The 3,645-nt window shown below is 31.5% G+C and overlaps 1 non-coding gene across 1 annotated transcript; it reads left to right on the forward strand.

Moving 5' to 3' along the window:
* Window positions 1-2,216: 2,216 nt before the first annotated feature.
* Window positions 2,217-2,321, forward strand: LOC124085126 (U6 spliceosomal RNA). Its single transcript, XR_006849348.1, has one exon. It is a non-coding gene; the product is annotated as a U6 spliceosomal RNA (small nuclear RNA).
* Window positions 2,322-3,645: the final 1,324 nt, after the last annotated feature.

Below are 3,645 nucleotides of genomic sequence, written 5' to 3' on the forward strand. Positions count from 1 at the left end.
AAGCTACCTAGTCTGTGACACTTTCTTAAGATAGCTCTAACAAACTAATATAAACTGAAATGAAAAACTCACAAGTGGAGGTCAAGAATATATTTGAACTGGCTGAAGAAAAACTCAGCAAACTTGAAAATAGATCAATTGAGATGATCTAGTCTAGGGTACAAAAAAAGGGAAGGTATACACACAGCACTGAAGAAAAGGATTGTCAGACGATACTTCTATATCCATCAAATGATTCTTTTAGAATAGAGGAAAAAATTAAGAAATCCCAAGGGGTAAAAAACTAACAAAGCATTGCTAGCTGTTTTGTCAAAAAATACTAAAAAGAGTCCTTCAGGCTAAAATCAAGGAAGACTAGGCAATAATTCAAATCCACAAAAGGAATAAAGATTACAATAATGGTACTACTTATTAAATATAAAATACATCGTTAGTGCAGTTTTGTTTGTAATTCTGTTTCTCTCACATATGTTTCAACTGACAACTGCATAAACAAAACTTCTGCTGATGGGCTTGTTATGTATAAAACAGTAATTTGTACGGCAATAATTGCACAGAGGAGAGAATAGAGCTACACCAAAATAGAGTTTTGTTTGAAATTATGTTATTAGTCAAATTTTAAAATTTTTAATTGAAATGTTGATTATATTGCCCAATGCATATGATAACAAAATATCTCAAAATATAGTGAAAGAAGCAAAAGGAAGTAAAATAGCACACTGAGAAATATAAATTTAGCACAAAATGTGATCATGTAAGAAGAGGAAAACAAAAGATAATAGACATACAATCAATAGCAAGATGACAAATGTAAATGCTACCTTACCATTAATTATATTAAATATAAGGGGATTAAATACTCCAATTAAAAGGCAGAGATTATCAAAATGAATGAGAAAGAAATGAAAAAACATGATCCAAGTAAATGCTGTATACAACATACACATTTTAATATCAAAAGCACATATAAGTCTGAAGAAAAATGAAAAGTATATATCATAAGAGAGTAACCAAAAAAGTTAGTAAAAGTGGTTATACTAATATCCAACAAAATAGGTTAGAATGAAATATTTTCTAGAGACAAATAGCTATAAAACAACATTGTTTTGTAAAATTTTATGGATAATTTGTATGTGTGTGTGTGTGTGTGTGTGTGAGAGAGAGAGAGAGAGAGAGAGAGAGAGAGAGAGAGAGAGAGATACCAGGGGTTAAACCCAGGGACGCTTGACTACTGAGCCACATCCTTAGCCCTTTTTTTATATTTCATTTAGAGATAGAGTCTCTGAGTTGCTTAGCACCTCACTAAATTGTTGAGGTTGGCTTTGAACTCAGGATCCTTCTCAGCCTCTGGAGCCATTGTGATTACAAGCATACACTACTTCCCCCAGCAAAAATCCATATTTTATAATGATAAAAAGAACAACCCAGCAGGAAAATATGACAATCATAAAACTGTATGTACCTAACAATGGAACTCTGAAATGTATGAAAAAAACACTGACAGAATTGAAAGGAGCCATAGGCAATTCAAAAATAATCACTGGGGGGCTGAGGTTGTGACTCAGCGGTAGAGCATCCGTCTAGCACATGTGAGGCCCTGGGTTCAATCCTCAGCACCACATAAAATATATAAATAAAATAAAGGTATTGTGTTTAACTACAACTAAAAAAAGATATATTTAAAATAAAAAAATCATCATCATCATCATTAGAAATTCAAATATCCCCTCATGAATACAACAAGTAGGCAGAGATCAACTAGGAAACTGAAGATTTGACCAGTTATCCCAAACACACTTGTAAAAAAACACTTCAGAATAAAACACCAGAATACACATTCTTCTCAAGTACACATTCTCCAGTATACACCATATGTAGAACATAAAACAAGCCTCAAAAACACTTACAAGGATTGAAATTCTACAAAATACGTTGTCTAGTACAATGAAATAAAATCAGAAATTTTAAAAAATCAGAAATCAATAAGAGAAAGGATTATTAAAATTTATAAATGTGTGGCAATTAAATATCAAACAGTTAATCAGTGGGCCAAAGAGGAAATCACAAGGAAAAATAGAAAATACTATGACTTTAGACTAGGCAAGAGTTTTTTTTAGACATGACACTAAAAGGATGTGTCAAAAGAAAACTAGATTAATTGAACATCAAAATTTTTAATTTTATATTTCAAAGGACATCATAAAGAAAGAGAAAATGTGTTCATTCTGGAAGTATATATACAAAGATTGAAATCATACAGAGAAGATTAGCGTGGTTTGCATAAGGATGACATGCAAATTTATGAAGTGTTCCATATGAAAAAAAAAAGAGAGAAGTCTGCACAAAGGATGGTACTAAAACAAAATATACTCAAATTATATGTGTGTGTGTATGATATAAGGATCTGTATCCAAAAATTAATTATAACAACTATTTCCAGTCAACAAACATACCAAAAAAAAAAACAAGACAACCCAATTAAAAATGGGCAAAGGACTTAAGTGGACATTTTCCCAATGCTCTACAAGTTGCCAATAGGCACATGAAAAGATCCTCACCATCATTAGTCATTAGAGAAATAAAATCAAAACAATAATGTGATTGCCACTTCACACCCACTAACACAGCTAAAATAAGAAAGCCAGAGTATAACAATGAATAGAGGAAAAAACAATGAAGACAAGGAGAAACTGGAAACTTCATTCACTGCTGGTGAGATTGTGAAATGGAGCAGCTGCTGTGAAAAAGTTCAGTAGTTTCACAAAATATTAAACATAGAGTTATTATATGATCTAGCAATTCTACTCCTAGGTATACAGTCAATACAAATGAAAACATTTGTCCACACAAAATCTCATACATGGATATTCATATACAAATTATTCATAATAACCCTAAATGTCCAACAATCAATGAATACATAAATAAAAAGTAGTATACACACAGTGGAATACTATTTGACCATTAAAAAGCAATGAAGTACTGGTACATACTACACCATGGATAAGCCTTAAGAGAATATTAAATGAGAGATGTCAGTAGGAAAAGACCACATATTATATGATTCCATTGATATTAAATGTCCAAAATGCAAATACATAGAAATTGAAAGTAAATTGTTAAAAAAAGAAAGAAAGAAAGTAAATTGGCATTGGCAGGGGATGAAGATGTGGAAGAGGAAGAAGGAAAATAACTGTTAATGGCATACGATTCCTTTTTACATGACGAAAAATGTTCTAAAATTTAGGTTATGATAATCGTTGTACAATTCTGTGAATATGCTAAAAAATAATTGAATTGTACAATTTAAAAGCATGCATTTTATGGTATGCAAATTATATCTCATAAAGATGCTATTTTAAAAAATGCAGCATCAATATTGTATAGTTAATGCTTCAAAACTGGGAACAACCCAAATGACCACCAAAAAAGTAGAATAGATAAAGGCAACAACATGAGTGTTTCAATATATATAAGCAGAAGAAGCCCATTATAAGAATACATAGTGTGGTGTAAGGAGTCATAAGAGTGAGTGCAGCAGAGCATGAGAGGGGCTTCCAGGGAACTGGTTTTATTTATTTCTTTATCTGGGTACTGGGTGCTGATTACATGAACGTGTTTGCTTTGTAAAAAACAAACTCTTCA

The sequence above is a fragment of the Marmota monax genome, unplaced genomic scaffold, assembly GCF_021218885.2.
Source record: "Marmota monax isolate L192 unplaced genomic scaffold, Marmota_monax_Labrador192_F-V1.1 WCK01_AAM20220418_F8-fsc00013, whole genome shotgun sequence".
NCBI lineage: Eukaryota > Metazoa > Chordata > Mammalia > Rodentia > Sciuridae > Marmota > Marmota monax.